This window comes from Callithrix jacchus, chromosome X (genome assembly GCF_049354715.1).
Source record: "Callithrix jacchus isolate 240 chromosome X, calJac240_pri, whole genome shotgun sequence".
Classification (NCBI taxonomy): domain Eukaryota; kingdom Metazoa; phylum Chordata; class Mammalia; order Primates; family Cebidae; genus Callithrix; species Callithrix jacchus.
The window spans coordinates 88819568-88837703 of NC_133524.1; the positions used below are offsets into that span (position 1 = coordinate 88819568).

General features: G+C 34.4%; 1 protein-coding gene and 1 pseudogene across 3 annotated transcripts in view; one reads left to right on the forward strand and one right to left on the reverse strand.

Annotated features, from left to right (window-relative positions):
• The window catches only part of PCDH11X (protocadherin 11 X-linked), an 804948-nt gene that overhangs the window by 415061 nt on the left and 371751 nt on the right, over positions 1-18136 (forward strand). The window lies entirely within an intron of this gene.
• On the reverse strand, positions 9093-9967 carry LOC144581223 (small ribosomal subunit protein uS5 pseudogene; annotated as a pseudogene).

The following is an 18136-nucleotide window of genomic DNA, read 5'->3' on the forward strand; positions in this document are numbered from 1 at the left end:
GAAGTATAAAAATAACTTTTAATCAGTTTGAAAATGTGTACTTACAGTGTCCCCTGGAACAAAGGTTGTTTTCTCATTGTTTTGCTTTTGCTTTGTATATCTCAATATTGGCCTAAAGAATGTCTATCTGTGAAATATATATATTTATATTTCTATATCTTCTGCTGAAAGGCGAGTCCCTTTCTCTACACAGAAGTCATCTTGGTTTGGTGAATATGGATATTATTGGAGTGACCAATGAGTTGGTATCCTGGGAACTGTTCTTTACTTTTCAGAGTTGAAAAGTCCACAGGGAGAGGTTGCTGTACAACTTGCCAGTGCTGTTGATAAGTGTTCTGCTACTGTCAGCAAATATTCCAGAGAATCCATTTGCTGAAGGGAATTTCCAAATTGATTCTCCATTGGTAGCTATACCACAGGAGAAAATGGCAGTGCAGACAGGACTGGAAACATTAGTCACTGTTTCAGGGCCTTCTAATTTTCAATCTGCCACAGCTATAGAAGATAGTCTGGAGGTGCAGAATGTAGCAATAGGGAATTAGCAGTAAAATCACTGCAATTCTTCACCAACATCTGCGAGTATGGAGAGCAAAGGCAGCAGCTTGAGGCAGTTCTCAGCATTTAGCTCACTTTCTAGCAGAGAATGTGTCTATGTATCATAGATAACTTTGCCCAAATTAGAAACAGAAAAGAACTCTAAATGTTTTTTTATTTTGTCTGTCCTACTAGATGAGAATATTTTTTCGGTTTGTTTTCGAAAATATGCCCATTTTGAGGTATCAGAAAAGAATTACAAATAAGCTCTTTTTTATGGTTTACTAATGTAAAAAGTAAGCTGGTGAGGAAAAACTTCAGCCATTTAAAATTTTATAATTTTTATATGCAAGATTTTGTGTGCTACATACAGCTGGGTATCTAAAAGGAAAATTGCCAGATCATTTGAAAGAAAAGCCATCTCTGACAATTTTCATTTTTCTATTATTATAAACAATTATAACAATGGCATTAAAAGTCTCAGTAGGAGGCTAAGTGGGTGAGCTGGAGAAATTCCATTATGATGTAAGGATGCTAGCAAAAGAAACAAAGAACTAGGAAAATCACTGTTTGTATTAGATCTACAGGGCCTTTGATATGTTTGTATTTGCCTTTAGCGGCTGAGTAGAGATACAGTGGTATATGGGAATAGTTAAGTATGTGGTTTCAGTTCTCTGGTCATTAGCAATTAGTGGAATGAGACTCTTCCAAATATGAAAAAGATCTTCTACTGTATGAACACATATTCAAATAGGAGATTACAAGGCATATGCCAATTTTAAGTTCTTATGGACGTAGGCTAGTAGGTGTGCTTCTCCCCAAGAATGACACTTGGCCATGAAATATCTCAGTCCATAATAGCACCCATGGGAGTATTATGGACAGCCTCTTGAGTCCATCTTAGGGCTGTAAAGAACAGAGAAGACTCACTTCATTCCAATGTGACTAGGCAGAGTAATTTCCATCTTAGGCCACACTGGGAGATTTGAGGAACTATTTGGAGGGAAGGGTCCATATAGTGCTCCAAATGTTACATCAGCTTTGTGAAGAAAGATAGATAAATTCATTTGATATTCATTTATCCATAGATCTTGAGATATATTGCAGTCATTATTATTGCATTATTTAGTTGTTTGAGTAATTATTTGATAAAAAGTTTGTTTTTTGATTAACAATGGCATAGAACAGATTTATAGCAGTGTATATTATAAAAGCCATGATCACTGTGTTCAGTTCTTCTCAAAATAATACAATAGAATGGTCAGCGGCAACAGAGGTCAAGGGAAGGCAAGGCATAAAACTACGTGAGTTAAAATCATAAAACAAGGACCGTGTGCGGTCTAGTAGTCAAGACTAGAATATATTGTCATGTACTATACTGAACCACTAGATGGTGCACTCTGCAACTTTGTTGATTTCATATTTTCCTAAATTCTGAAAAATACCGTAAATGCCCTGTATATACATAATACTTAAATGTTTTCCCTAAAGTTTGCTAGTAATATGGGATATTTTATTAATGACTATCTAATAGGGCAGGCATCTCTACTCATCAATTAATATGATTGTATGGTCTTGGGGGTCTTTGCACATGTGCTTGCCTACATATATTCACTTGTTTCTTCAGATCCTATAGACATAGGCAATAAATCTAAGGATAAAAATATAATTATTTAGATTCTCTCAACTAAGAGTAAAGTTGCTAGTCCTGACCTTCAGTTATGCCCTAACTATAATTAAGTAGTAAAATCTGACTCTACCCCAACCCCTCACCTGTCCTTATCCATTGCTTCTTTTGATTTCCTGCACCCTAAATCCTACCTAATATCTCCTAGAGCCTCAGTCAATTGTACTCTCTTAGGTAATAATTCGTACCGTATATTCCTTTCTTATATTGGTAATGTTACAACATTGTAATAAACTATTATCTCATTGATTATGGTTTTTTTCTCCTATTGCTGTACTTAGTACCTGGAAACACAGTCCTTTCCCATTTGTTTAATGATGTAGAAAACATTACATAACACTCTACATAATATGTAACATACAATTCTTCAGAAACTGCAGGAACAATATGGCACGGGCCTAAGTAGTGACTTAAATGTTTCTCTTTATGCTTTAGCTGTGAGGCTAGGTTAGAGGTAAGTTCATAGCTTAACTATAACATTAAAACACTCATGAGTTATGGGCGTATCTATGTTTCAGTATTTGATGGTTTTGTTTTTCTATTTTTACTCAATTTTAGCCTATTTTATACTGTGATATATTGTGTAAAGCCGATTGAAATCATCCTAGAACTAAACCAGACATACATTGTGTATTTTAGTTCACAGAAAAAGAATTCATTTTCATTATAGAAATATTTACCTGGAACCACCATAATGAAAAATATACATTCAATCTATGAATATTTTTGAATTCAGAAAATAGTTACACTAGCCACAAGAATTTTAAGTGTGTTTCAAACTTACCTAATAAAGGCTATAGTGTGTTATGGATACAAGAATAGTTGTGTTTCAATTATACTTTAATTATATTTTTTTACAGCATACTTCATTTTTATTTTTGTATTCACTAATTAAAAAAAGCAGTTCTACCAAATGAAAGGTAACTTCAAGTTTATGACTATATGAAGATACCGTGATTTCAGTTTTTTCTGTCAATATTGGCATGGTTTTAGCAACTTGACTTTCACAGAATAATGCACTATCTGTAAACCTGATGTTGAAGGATGTCACAAAGGAGCCAAGACAATCTAGATCATCCAGTAGTACTGTTACAATTAGTGTCTAAAATGGGAAAACACTTACTACTTTTCTAGAAAATGATATTCTTTTAAAAATACTTCTTTTGTTTTTAATCAATGTTAACTTGACAACATTGAATAGCATAATCTTTTTCTTTGCTTGCCTACAGTATGTCAATAGTTACAGAACTAAAAGTTACCTACAAGAAGACTCTGACTGGTCAGAGCATGCAGAGAAAATGATAATTATAGTGGTAGCTTCAAGAGGGATGTATGGGGCAGCAGTTGCCAAGGTGGCAAATGAAGCGGCTCTCAAAATCATACCAGAAGACATAGTTGGCAATATCCCTAGGCAAAATGCTGCATTAAGACACGGCTGTGTGTACTTAATGTACTTTTTAAAACCAGACATATCAAATCTAACATATGAAATAATTTTGTCATGCATTTTGATAATGAGTTTCAACAAACCCATTGGGGTTTTAAATTTTAGGCTCTATTTTCCAAGGGAATTCTGTGTGTGTATATGTGTGTGCGTATATATATAATCTGCAGCACTTTATGGAAAAGCTCACAGAATACAAAGAATATTACATTGTTTGATTTTGATGAAAGAATAAATAATATAAAGGATTATTGTACTCATACCTAAAATCCATTTATCTGTTTTTTTCTTTTTCCCATTGTGAGCATTTACATTTAGAGACAACTGTCATTTTCTTACATTAATAAGAACCATGGAGGAGACAATGAGTTTTACATACATGTTCAGAAGGGATACTTTTTATTATCATTGAAATCATGTCTTCATTAAGATGCTTTGCATTAAAAGATAATAAAACATTTTTTCTCCCATGTGTTTTTTTAATTGTAAAGGAAAAATTATTCTTTACAAATTATATGCTATTTCCAAAATGTGTTTTAATATGCATTTTAGAAAAGAAACTTTAGAAGCAGGGAATTTTTCAAAACTTGAAAGTCCATATTATTACAGCAACAAAAAAAATACAAGATGAAGAAACTATTGCTTCAGAAAAAAGCTGCAGAAGGACAGAAGTTATTAAAATCAAAGTGCATATGAATATGATAAAAAAGAAAGAGAAATAAAAGCACAAAATCTTTTCTTTTTAAAAAATATATTATAGTCCATGAATCTAGCAGGTTATTGATAAAGATGGTTCTTGATTATATTTTTAGATTTTAAAAAGTAACCCTGAGATTCCCTGAGACTTCACATGATTGGTTTGCATTGAATTATAGCTGTCAGGTCTGGGTTATGATTTCATAGACAATGTTAGTTCTTACCAGTTTTGTAAGAGTTTTGACAAATAGGACCCCTTAATCTTAACATAAATATTTTCTGCTAAAGGTGGTATAGGGTAAATAATAATAGAAAACTGAACGTAAATAAAATAAACTCAAAAGCATACTCTCTCTTTTAACACAGGTGTTCCAAATTTGCTTTTTATAGCTGATATATCTCAAAATTTTCTGCAGATGGAATTTCAAACACTATTACTGTAGAAAATGGCAAAGTTGGTTTGCAACCCAAGAGCTTTGATAAAGCAAGCAGAGCAAGACTTCACCATTCAAAACTATCTTTATATTTTAATATTTCATAAGGGAGTGAATAAAAGAATAGAGTAACATATTTTGAAGAACCAAGTTGGAAGCATGTGCAATGGGATCATGTTGAGAAGAATCCAGCTTTGCATTTGTTTGAAATGCAAATCAAATCTAAATGATTACTGATCAAACAGTAGCTTGCAATGCACCTCAAAATGGACTGTCATCCTTCATGTACAGCCCGGGGCAGGATTTTGGCTTTATCTGAAAAACTTGTTATCACAGTATTGAACTGATGTTTGCTTAATAAATACAAATAATATTGGATAAGAGGACCTAGTCAACTACTGCCACATTACCTACTAAGCTGATATTTCCATATGCTAATATAGTTATGATAAAAATTTATCTATTGATTGTGTAACAGAATGCTAACAGTCTGTATTAAGATATTATATTTCTCACAATTTCATCAAAGAAAGCTGAATTTGCTCATCCAAGTATATGTTAAGTAGATTTGATTACTGTAACTACTTTGAGCATCAGAAGAACAAAGAATTAATGTACCAAGGAGACTTAAGTCATAGTTAACTGCTGTCTAAAAACCATTCCGAATCTCCTATTTTAAGTCTTGAATAAATAGTACTTGTGAATGGGATTAGATACTCAGAGATAGGAAAGTAGATTTTTTTAAAATAAAAAATAATTTTGAAAATCAACTATGTTTATTTGCATTAGGAGAGAACAAATAGGTAAGACAAAACCAGATCTTAATTATTTTGTATATTTTTCTTAATAATGATTTTCAAATTTGTTAAAATACTTTCTAACCAGTTCTTTTTATGACTCATTGACATACTTTCCTGTTTCTAAAATTTTATCTTACAACAAGAATTAGTTAATGATAGGGAAAATGTATACAAGATAAAGAAGAAACACATTTTTTTTTTTTACAAAAGGCGAAAAATCACTTCATAAGAAACTAATAAGAATCAAGCCAGCAAAAGAAAGAAGCCTGGCAGGTATTGATAAAATAATGCTGGAGATTGTGGCCATTCTTACTCATTATGTTACTATGTATAGAGTCTAGATAAATATTTTCTATTTATTTTGAAAATATGGAAATAAATTATTTCATCTGGTTAATATGTTGGCACTGCCTAATAGGCCTACAAAGAGAAAATAAATTTTCATAAAATACTCTTCTTAGAAATTGTCCACAGTGTACAATGAAATACCAACTTAGCTTGATGCTCACTGAGACTATCAGTGAAAGGATCCATTTAGATTTTCTTCTCTAATGAAAACAATTTGGCTGGTAAAAGCTTTTGCCAAGTAAACCAAAATTTTAAAACCAACTTAGAAGCTGTGTGTTTCAGTTATTAAAATTGTTGAAGAAAAAAGACCTCTGTCATGATTTACCTGACAGATTGGCACCTGTGCGGGAGAACTCTTCATTTTTGCCAAGTATACAGGTAAACTTGGTCTTTTATAGGAAGAGAAATTTGTTTTTTTAAAGTATACTTCTAACATTTACTAATATAGTAAAATATCTTTACTATTTATTTTAAATTTATAATCAGATTTCAATTACAGAAGGTGAAATCCATAAAGATCAATAATTTTATCAATGAATTTTATTTTGTCAGTATAGCCGGCTTTGGAATCAGATGAATTTGAGCTGAAATTCCATACCTGCTAATTTTACCATTGTTACTATAAGCAATTTATCCTTTCACAACATTTAATCACTACAATTCAGTATGTTTTAGTTAACTCATTTGTAAAATGGGATAGTAACATTTCCAAATGCAGAAGAATATTTGGAGAATTTAATAAGATAATGAATGTAAGGGTTTAGCATAATGCCAGGCACATAGTAAACTCAATAAAAGATAGTTCTTATTGTTTATAGCAAAGTTTCTTTCTATTATTGTGATCGTTCAATTGCCAATACAAGGGTATAATTTCAAAAGAAGTCATAAATTCCCTTTAGGAGATTATCAGTGTTCACTAAGCGCCTCTAACAAGTACCTCCTTATCTTGCCCTAACCTATTAAGACTCCACAGCAGTACCTCTCTTCAATCTTCAGTTCTAGTTTTGTTGTGGTTGTTTCCCTTGGCTTCTGCATCCATATTTAGTCATGGATCATGAAAGAAGTTCATCATTTATAAAACCGCTTATGCCAAAGCATGAATAATACAAGTCAGCAACTTGTCAGGGCAGAATAACACAATGGACAATTGTTTACAGCCTCAGGTCAGTAAGGAATTTACCTATTAATGGCATTAATCTGTGATAGAGTGCTCTAACTACACATTTCTATTTCTTATCAGTCATGAACAAAGCAAACTTATCTCAATATTTTGTCCCTAGAAAACTCATTGGCTTGTAAAAGTGCCTTTTCTACAAGATAAATTTTCCACATATTTGAAATAAAACATAATCCAACCACAATTTTATGTGTCTGAGAGTCATGAGATGCTTTCAAAATTTTTAGAAATATTTGAAAACTAAAAAAATGTTTAAATGCATCTTGTGACTTTGAAAGCATTGGCTATTTGTGATGCTTGGGGATTAATAATGTTGCCAGGTTCTGGGACCTGGGGTGCAGGGGAGGCTTAGCTCACTCCTTGGTAGGCTGTTGTTCCAGGCTTTTGGTCTCTCACTCACCCAAGAATGGGAGAGGGGACCACCCTGGGCATGGCGTGCTTGCAAGTAAATATCGGACCCCAAAAAGTTTTTGCAGAAAGTGATTTATTTAGGGAGAGAAAGAGAAGAAGGAGAAAGAAAAAGATAGGAGAGAAAAGCTTCCACAAGACTGCAAAAGGGGACCCAAATATGGAATCTGGCCACATGTGAGGACAGGGACTTTTAACCTGGGAGGAATTCCCACCCTATCCAAGCCCTTTGACCTATGAAAGGAGTTCCTTTAAACTTCTGCTGGAGTGATTGATCTTTAATTCTTTCCCTCACGCTCCAGAGTTTAAACAAAGACCTTTAAGTCCCTGGGTGGAGGCTGGGGAGGCATGGAGTTGGGAAGTTCTTGCCTTTGAAACTACACCCACTTGTGGACCCAGGAAGAGAAAAGATTCCCTCAATAAGACTAAAATAAAGGTCAATAATTATACTGTTTGTGTGTACATGTGTTCTATATGTGTGTACTGTGAATAGTTTACATAGACATCTAATTGTCCAGGATCATATTTCTATAACAATGTCATTTTAGACAGCATTATATTCAATAGGCAGAATGGTATTATGCATGATGTTAAATAGAATTCAGATAGATATGCATTAGTCCTAATTTTGCCATTTAGAAGATGACTAATTTGGGCACATTACATAACATCTCGGAGCTACACATTCTTCATCTATGTAGTGGGAGTTTAAGGAAAAAAACAACTACTTTGTTTAAAAAGAAAAACAACTACTTTGGGGGTTGTTACAAAGGTTAAAGGAGATAATATAGGTAATACAAGGTGTCATATTGATGTCTGACTCTTGTAAACTCATAAATTCTAGATGCTGCTGCTGTTTATAATTGCTGCTGTTGTCTGTGCACACATCTAGGTAATATATGGCTGTCTAGACTGAAAAAATGGTTGTATATAATTCATACAGTTAAATAAATATTGCCTATAAAATGCATGTAAAGTAACAGTGCCTAAAATAGTAAGTGCTCAATAAATTATATCTTAATAATTATGAATGCGGCACACTTTTTTTACACACATACACTCTTCAGTAGTTATTGGTAGAGACTTACTTTCCAATATGTGGCTGATTAATCACATATGCTTACAACAAAGCATTTCAGTCATTATTCTAGAAAAATAGTCATTGTACTTTACATGTTTCCTTTCCATCCATAGATTGATATGTTACCTTTCTTCATGTCTTTGAAATAATGTGTCTTACTTGCAGTCATTTCACTTCATCTTGCCAGATATTGCCTGCCTTTATTTTCATCCATTGCTCATTCTTTGTATATTTATTTTGAATGTATGTCTCATATATTGAAACTGGACTAAAAGTTTGTGAAACGAGTGAATCACTCCTTAAATATTGATTCAAGAAGCAAGAATATGAAGTCTATATTTTGTGACATTGTGGGGTTTTTTTCCAATGTTAATTCACTTTATTTTTCTTGTATAAAAACCCTATGTTGTAGACAGCTAGAGCTTGGGTCCTCTGCACGGAGACTCTGGTGAGGGTCTTGACAAGGTGGTCAGTGAATTCCTGTTAGGGAGACTTGGTGAATACAGTCTCCTTCCAGAGACTGGGGGTCAGGTAGCTGTAAGTCTTAGAGATGGCATCAAAGGTGGCCTTGGCGAAGTTGCCCAAGGTGGCCGTGCAGCCCCTAGCTGAGGTGTAGCAGTCATTGATACCAGCCATCATGAGTAGCTTCTTGGGCACAGGTGCTGAGATGATACCAGTGCCCCTGGGCTTGGGGATGAGGAGCACCAGCATAGAACCACAGCTGCCTGTCACCTTGCAAGGGACTGTGTGGGGCTTGCCAGTCTTGTTCCCCCAGTAGCCTCTGTGCACGGGGACAATGGAGAGCTTGGCCAGGATGATGGCCCCACGGATGGCAGTGGCCACCTCCTTGGAACACTTAACACCCAGACCGACGTGACCATTGTAGTCCCCAATAGCAACAAACACCTTGAACCTGGTGCGCTGGCCAGCACGGGTCTGCTTCTGCACCGGCATAATGTTCAAAACTTCATCCTTGAGAGAGCCCCCCCCAGGAAAACGTTAATGATTACAGATTCCTTGACGGGCAGAGAGAAGAGATAGATCTCCTCCAGAGATTTAATCTTCATGTCTTTGACCAGGCGGCCCAACTTGGTGACAGGCATCCACTCCTTATCCTCGGCTTTGCCTCCGCAAGCTCCGCGGTCTCGGGCCCGGCCCCGTGCACGGCTGTGACCCTGGCCCTGGATGCCACTGCTGAAACTTCCACGGAAGCCACCACGGTTTCCCCATCCCAGGGTCCCTGCTCCCGCCCCCCCCCCCCGCCCCACTGCACTGGCATCATCCTCCATTTGGTGTTTTATTGGAGAAGAAGTGACATCGTGTTTAATATGTAATTCTTTATCCAAAATATATTCCATTTATCATGAATATTTGGCTATTTATTTTTCTTATTTAGTTAATTTATATATAGATTGTGGTTTTGGAGTCCACCAGGCATAGACTTAAAACTAATATAGATGATAAGTCTTATTAAGATGCCAAATTTAAAAACCATTATGCAGAGAAATAAACAGGTTTCAAATGGGAATCACACATGCTCTCTAATAGTCATGGTAAATTTCACTTTCCATAAATTTTAATATACCTAACCATGAAAATTAACTTGAGTACTGATACAGAGGAACTGCAAATAAAATGATAATTTTTGTCTAAAGATTGTTTTTAAAAGTTCTTCATTGAATTATGCAACTCTGTATTACTGACAATACACATTACTCTCTTGCCAGACAACTAAAGAGATTGATGTGTCAACCGCTCATACATTAAGGGACCCAATTCTCTGATTGCAAATTTTGATGTAACTTAGAGTACTTTATTTCTACTTTGTAATGCAGTATATACCATAGTTATTTATTATCCTCCATTACACATTTCTGGAACTTCTGGCACATACTCACATGAATTATGTCTAAGATTGGGATGTAGGATTCTTTATTTTTCCAGAGACCAAAGCTTATAGCTGTGAATATTAACAAGCCACTTCTATATTTCTCATCCTTTTAGAATTTTTCATTTTTATCTCAACATTTAAGTAGGAGAAGGTTTAAATCTACAACCAATTTGAAATAATTTTATACAGTGAATACTAGTATACAGACTTCTTTGTTTCTATTGCTAGTTAACACATAATGACTTAAGAAAAGCACCCATGTTTATCATCTCATAGGTTTTGTAGGTTGAAAGTCCAAGCACAGCATAGCTGGATTCTTTGTTCAGGGTTTCACAGAACTGAAATCAAGGCATTGAAGAGGACTGTGGTCCTCTGGGATCAGAATCCTTTCTCCAATGCACTGGTTGTTTTCAAATTTTATTTTCTTGCTGTTGGAGTACTGTGATCTCCATTTACATGCTAGCTATAGTCCGGGAACAATTCTCCATATCTAGAAGCCACCTGCAGCTCCTTGACACACAGCTTTCAACATAGACAGCACATAACATGGATACTTGTTTTCTTCTAGAACACATGCTCTGCATCTCTCTGGATTCCTTCTCTTTGATCAGCTGGAGAAATTTCTCTGTTTTTGAAGAACTTACCTGATTAGGAGACCCAGCCAAGTTAATCTCCCTTTATGCCATATAATGCCACATAATCACAAGGGTAATATCTCATCATAATTATAGGTTCCACTCACAAAGTACAGGGGGTTATACAAGAATAGCGATCACTGGGTGGAGCATCTTAGAATTCTGCCTGAAACAATGCACTGTCTATATTCTGTCATTATCATTCTTCACAGCTTTGTTGAAATATAGTAAGACATATGATAAAATTTATCTATTACCTTTTTAATGTCAAAGGTTGTATTTTAAAATAAATTTTTACATTGTTAATAACTATTTGGTCAACTTTCCCAATCATAACATTGGGATTATACTCAAACATATGTCTGGGCTAATGGAAAATTTTACAATTCTGTTTTCGGAAGTTGTGGTAGCAGTTTACTTTTCTTGATCATGTAGAGTTTGCCTGAAAATTATTAGAACTGTGTCTCAATGTCTGGCAACCACAGCTTAATGCTAGCCTGGGTTTTTTTTTTATTAATCTCAGCAAAATTTTTGAAATTGTAAATGACAGTATCGTTTATATAGACATTTTTAATTCAGGTTACACTGCCTCAGAAGAACATTGCTTAGTATATATTCATGTGATGATGCACAGGGACTGATATTAAAATAGTAATGATAAAGTTGCCCTGATTTTAATGGTATACATTTAAATATAAATGAGAATAGTGGTCCAAGTAAATTCCATCATATTTAGAGCAGAGTTATTATAAATTAGGGTCAACTTGAAAGAAGTAATAAAGAAGACTTGCTGGCTTTGATGTTTATTGAAGGTATATATAAGTGACTTTAGTTATTTAAAAAATGTGAAGGTACACATTATATAAAATTATTTTCTTAAAGTGCTAAATAAAATTAGAAAGACCACATGAATGCATCAACAATGAAACGGTGTGCAATGACTTGTGAAAAACAGTATATTCTTTTCAATGTATCTAATCTTGTCACTAAAGACTCACATGAAAGATACACTGCAATGAAGTCCAAATAAAATAGTTCTTCTGATGAGATCCTTCCAGTTTCTGGGTGAGATATTACTTTATTTTCCATTTAAAAAAATTATCTCTTGTCATTTCTTTAAGGCCCTTGAGCATGAAAAACAAAATCTAGTTTCTAAGAGCTAATCATTTGTTAAAACTGTAAAAAGTGGACATTCCTCTCAGTGGATATCTGTTACAGCAGAAACAATGTTTACAACCAATATTTTGTACCAGCCAGGACGACTTGTTGGTTTCTCAAAATTCTGCTTTTCCTTGGTTAAGTTTCTTAGTTTCTTTTGAACTCAAAATATTTTACATCGTAATTTTTATTGAACCAATTCTAGATTTACACGATGGTTTTAGGATAAAACGAAGAGATTCCCTGGATTTCTTTTCTGTTGTTTAATATCTTGCACAAGTATAGTATAATATCACATGTACAGTCATTTGTGTATATGTGTGTATTCAGCTCTGTACAATTTTATCACATGTGTATCTTCATGTATCCACCACTAGAGTCAAGATACTGAACATACTCGGGAGGCTTGAACCCGGGAGACAGAGGCTGCAGTGAATCGAGATCATGCCACTGCACTCCAGTCTGGGCAATGGAGTGAAACTCTGTCTCAAAAAAAAAAAAAAAAAAAAAAAATATATATATATATATATATATATATATATATGAAACAGTTCCATCACCAAAATGACCTCTCCTATTGCCCTTTTATAAACATACTCTCTCCTCATTACCCTTCTTCATGTCTGAACTCTGACAACCACTAATATGTTGTCAATTTTTATAATTTTGGGATTTTAAGAATGCATGGAAGCCAGTCACAGTGGTACACACCTGTAGTCCCAGCTATATGGGAGGCTGAGGTAGAAGGATTGCTTGAGCCCAGGAGTTTGAGGCCAGCCTGGGCAACATAGAAAAGCCTTGTACATAACATTTTGGGATTGGCTTTTTCACTCAGCATAATTCTCTGGAGGTTCATTCAAGTTGTAGTTTGCACCAGCTGTTCATTCCTTTTTATTACTGGATGGTATTCCATGTTATGAATGTACCACAGTTTGTCCACCTATTCACCAGCTGAAGGGCACCTAGGCTGTTTTTAATTTTTTGGCTATTATGAATAAAGCTGTGAACGTTAGTATACAGTATTTTGTGTGAATATCAGTTTTAATTTCTCTGAGATAAATGTCCAAAGGTGTAATTGCTAGGTTACATGTTTAGTTTTGAAACTGCCAAGCTGTTTTCCAGGATGTCTATACCATTTTATTGCCATCAGCAGTGTATGTATAATTCATTTCTCTGCAGTCTCTCCAGCATTTGGTGGTGGTATTATTATTATTATTATTTTTAAAGTTAGCATTCTGATAGTTGTATAATGATACCTCATTGTGGATTAAATTTGCATTTCCCTGATGGCTAACTATGCTGAACATCTTTTCTTGCCTATGTTTGCCATTCAGTTATACTCTTTATTGAAATGGCAGTTCATACTTTTTGTCCATGTTCTAACTGAACTGCTCTCTTTCTTTACTATTGAATTTTTAAAGTTCTTCATGTACTGTAGATATTATTCCTTTTTTAGATACATGAATTCCAAGTATTTTCTGCCAATCTTCTCACAGAATCTTGTAAATCATAAGATTTCATTTCTAATAAAATCTAATTAAACAATTTCACCTAGTAAGCATTTTGCTTTAGGTGTCAGGTACAAAACCCTTTGCCTAACCTTAAATTCTGAAATTTAAAAAAATTTTTATAGAAGTTTTATAATTTTACACCTTACATTTGAGTTCATTATCCATTTTGAATTAATCTTTGTGTAAAGTATGAGGTTTAAAGCAAGGTACATTATTTTACTTATACATAGCCAGTTGCATGAGAAACACTTAACAAAAAGGATACCCTTCCTTCACTGAATTACTTTTGTACCCTTTTCAAAAATTGGTCAGACATTTGTGAGAATTTATTTTGGGGTGATCTCCTTTGTTCCTGTTTTCTGTGTTTTTATATCCACATGTCTGTACCTCACTGTCTTGATTATTGTAGCTATTTAATAGGCCTGAATGTAAGGTAGAGTGATTCCTTCCATTTTATTCTTTTTCAAAATTGTTTTAACTATTCTAGATCATGGGCCTTTCCATATAATTTTAGAATAGCTTATCTATACCTCTAAAATAACTAAAGTCGCCTTAGTAGTGGGGAAAAAGTTCTTGATACCCCTAAGAGTAAGTTGAACCTCATCTAAATTAAAGTGGGCTTCGTTAGAGCATTTCTAATGATATACTTTAGTTCTGGCTTGTGATCTCAGGGTTGTTCACATAGCCTACTTGAAGTTTTTCTGTCTCTCTGTAGATAACTAGTTATAAAATATTTTGCTTTCTGCCATTCTTTGCTTGCAATAATTACTTCCTGGGCAGATGAATGTGAATAAAGAGTAGAAATTAAAATTTCTGTAATCACTTAATAATTTGAGTCAGAAGCTCAATTGAGAGTTTAGACATATATCCAAAGAAATTATTCTGAATTTTCTATTAATCACTGCATACTTAGTGCTGACAAGGCCACTTTCTAACAATAGATATAATCATTTCAAGATGAGCCAAAATTAGAATGAATATGATAAAGAGCTCATAATCTGGGCCAGGAGTTTTGATCCCATGAGCCTAAGATAGAAACCTCTGTTTCAGTACTGATTTAACATTAAGGGGCATACATTAACTCTGTGGCTCTGGAGATTTATAAATGTTTAAAGCCTTTAATAAACCTAGCTCTTTTACTTTTGGACCATAATCATGAGCTCAATAAAATGTTTTATTTTTTAAAACATATTTTCTATGCTTTAGGCAAACTAGATCAGTACTATACAATTTTCTATAGTTCATTTTCACAAGGTAGTGATTTACTTGGAACCCCAAAGCAAAAGTTTTCCCACTCACAATCTTTTACTGCCATTCAAAGCACTTTTAGACATCTCAGCAATTAATTGATTTTCCTTAAGTATTTCTTAGTAGCTGACTTGGTCAGTAGATTGTGAGACTGTTTCTTTTTGAATCTTAGTATTCTCAAGGTTTCACACAGGGCATGATTAAAATAATGAACGTCATCATCATAATAGCCAGAAATTGTTAAGTGCTTATCACAGGACTATGTGGTACTCTTTTACTGTATTAGCTCAATTAGCCCTCACAGCCTTCCTGTCTTATACTCACTATTATTTTTGGTGTTTTACAGATTAATCGACTTAAGAACAAAGGTCATGAGCCTTTGTTAATTAAGTAACTTTCCCAAGGTCATAGAGTTAAGTGGTAGAATTGGGTTTTAAGCGAGGCAGTCTGTTTCCAGAGCCTGGGATAAAGTACTATGTAATATTTACTGATTGATAAAATTCCATATTAAAGTTCCTAAATAAATACAACTCTCTCATTCTTCCTAAAGTACCAATGATAAATAATTAATAGTAAAAATAAAAATATTCTGAATACAGAGCTCTGGTGAGAATAAACTCAGCCAGAAAGACAACTGGAACCATCAAGTGCTTTATGTTGAATGGGAAGCTGAAAATAAGAGCTTCAATACGATAAATGTGGAAAAAGGGAGATCTACATGATAGATTCATGAAGTAGTAAATATGTACAAGTTTAAAATATTTTAGATACTTTAAGAACCAAATACTGTGTAGATGCCTGAGGCGGATGAGCCTCTAGGGGAATGAAATACCTTTTTAAATAAAGCTCAGACCCTATCTTATGCAGTTTTAATGTAAGTCTTTGATAATTCAGGACTTCATGGATCACTCAGGAGGTGTGCTTTTATTTCTGTATTATGGAAATCTGGCAGCCTGATAGATACTGGAGTTGAGCTATGGTAAATATTAAGCTGCACCTTGAATTAATGCTCATTGTATATCTCTGCTAAAGCTGTAACTAAATAGTTATAAATTATTCTGAGAGACAAACTTGTACAATGATACCTCTATTAATAAAGAAAAGGTTGCCAAACTATTTTGACATCACTATACTTTTGTCTCTATTCCCTTAAGGAGACTCTAATCTCTGAGAGGACAAAGATGTATATATCTATTTTGGTAATCCCTGTATAATTAAGACCTAGCCTAGTGAATGAATAAATGAATGAGTAACTAGCCTGCTGAATGAAGGAATGGGTTAGAAATAATGTAGGAGACAAAAATTTATCTTAAGCTGTAGATATCCCAGCTTTGACACACCAGACAGTCCTTCCTACCTGAAGTGGGGATAGATTGTTAAACCTTGGCCTTTTCTCCATATAACGGATATTCTCTTTACATATGATGCACCTTAATTAACCATGTGGAAACTGAGTAGAGACCTAAAATGGTTGAATTGAAACATTTGTTAATTGTACAATTTACTAGTTTAACTACATTATAAAAATAAACTGATTAATACTCAAGGATCCATGTTAAGGGCTGGCTATGTTACTTGTATATTTAAAAATACTGAATATCCTAATAATATAAATCTAATTGTATATTTTGGGGGGATTTACCTTAGAGAACTTCATGAGGTAAATATAAATGTAATTGCATAACACTAAAGTCAATTCAAATGCCTACACTGTAGAAACACATCTGAACCTTCTTCCTTTAGCATAATCATTTAATTAGGAAATGAAGTACTATAAAGGTTACATGATATTCATCTACTCATAATTATTCTTGTATTTTAACATCTAACTCACTTATTCATAGGTATTGGGGCATATTGGACATGAACTCTCAGTAGTATATTTATTTTGTTCATATTTATATCTAAGGTATATAGTAGAAGATTTTTTTCCCTTTCTTTTTTTTTTTTTTTTTTGAGACAGAGTCTCACTCTGTGGCTCAGGCTGGAGTGCAGTGGCTCCATCTCGGCTCACTGCAATGTCCACCTCCCAGGTTCAAGTGATTCTCCTACCTCAGCCTGCCAAGTAGCTGGGATTACACACACCCACAACCATGCCCAGCTAATTTTTGTATTTTTAGTAGAGACGGGGTTTTGCCATATTGGCCAGGCTGGTCTTGAACTCTGGACCTCAGGTGATCCACCCGTCTCAGCCTTCCAAAATGCTGGTTTTATAAGCCTGAGCCACCTGAAAAGATTTTTATATACTTACTTATAGTCTATGTAATTTTGGCAAATAGTGGAAATCTCTGTATCTCATCTTCAAAAATGTAAAAGTAGGATATTTACTATGATAAAATATTTAAGAATAAATTCAGATAATATATATTAAATATCTAACTTGTGTCTGGTTCAGAGGACACTTTAAAATAGTACATGCCAGCCGGGCGAGGTGGCTCATGCTTGTAATCCCAGCACTTCGGGAGGCTGAGGTGGGTGGATCATGAGGTCAAGGGCTCCCAACCATCCTGGCCAATGTGGTGAAACCCTATCTCTACTAAAAATACAAAAATAAGCTTGGCTTGGTGGTGCGTGCCTGTAGTCCCAGCTACTAGGGAGGCTGAGGCAGGAGAATCACTTGAACACATGAGGCAGAGGTTGCAGTGGGTGGAGATGACGCAATTGCACTCTAGCCTGGGCAATAAGAGTGAAATCCCATCTCAAAAAAAAAAAAAAGTAGATGCCAAAAATAGTTGAAGTATAAGAAGAAAGAAAAGAGGAATGGAGAGAAATAGGATTTTATATGACCTTCAAAATGACCTCTAAAGATAGAAGGTGTATGTTATTTATTCCCATTTTACAGATTAATAATCTGAGGTCCAGGGACTTTCTCAGTGTCTCACTGCTCTTTGATCCCTTAGACCATCACCAGCATTTTATTTATCTACCCATGATAACACTTAAAATGTTATCTTGTAATTATCTATTCTGGCTACTAAATTATGAGTTGATTAAACTCTGAGTTCCTCTAGGACAGAAGCCTTAATGCATTCATTTTCTATGACTTAGAAAACCTGTACATAGTACCAAATAGTCTTTTGCGAA